The sequence below is a fragment of the Triticum dicoccoides genome, chromosome 7B (genome assembly GCF_002162155.2).
Source record: "Triticum dicoccoides isolate Atlit2015 ecotype Zavitan chromosome 7B, WEW_v2.0, whole genome shotgun sequence".
NCBI classification, from domain to species: Eukaryota; Viridiplantae; Streptophyta; class Magnoliopsida; order Poales; family Poaceae; genus Triticum; species Triticum dicoccoides.
Window position 1 is genome coordinate 619,655,962 of NC_041393.1, and position 847 is coordinate 619,656,808.

An 847-nucleotide genomic window follows, 5' to 3' on the forward strand; every position below is an offset into this window, starting at 1 on the left:
GTCTAATAACAAAGATGAAGCAATGGTTGATGAGATCGTAGAGAAGATTTTAATATTCATTCACAACCCATACCTTGCCCTTGACGAAGAAGATTAGATGGCGAAGAGGAGTGAATCACACTTCCTCACACTCCGTTCGATCTGAAGGTTGGCGTGACCAATGTGGGACTTCTTGGGGGTGTAGTTTGAGCAGCCTGAGTCCCATATGCCTGCCCACTTATTTATATTGGGCTGCAGGAGTGGTTTCTGGACAGTTCGAACTGGGCGCGCGGATTTGAACTTTAAGTGACAGAAAATTTGAAATTTGGAGGCGGGACGGGTAGGAAGGAGAGGCAACAGCAGAGGCAACCATCACACAGACCAGCCGTCTCTGAAACATAGTTTACTGGAGGAAACGGGTGTGGACCAGCTCACCAGCAAGTACTCGAAGGGAATGGCCTGGAGCGCGTCGCAGGGAAGCTGGCGCCGGCGTCGCTGAAGAGCCGGCCAGGAGGAGGAGGAGGTGGTGGGCGGCCCGGTTTCTGCATCAGAGGAGGAGGCAGGAGTGGCGTCGCGAGCTCGGGGGACGGAACGTGCCGGCGGCGTACGTGCCAACGTCGGCGTCGTAGGAGATGGGGTGCGGGAAGGAGGAGACACCGGGAAGGATGGGGAGATGGTGGGCGGCTGGGCTGCTGCGTGAGAGAATAAGGTAAGAGAGGGGTCGCGGAATCAGAGGCGGACGGCGCCGGCGGCGTACTTGCCGACATCGGCGTCGGAGTAGATGGGGTAGGGGAGACAACCGGGAGGAGGAGGAATCGGTGGGCGCAGGGGCTGCTACATCAGAGGACCAGGGAGGGGAGGCGTCGCG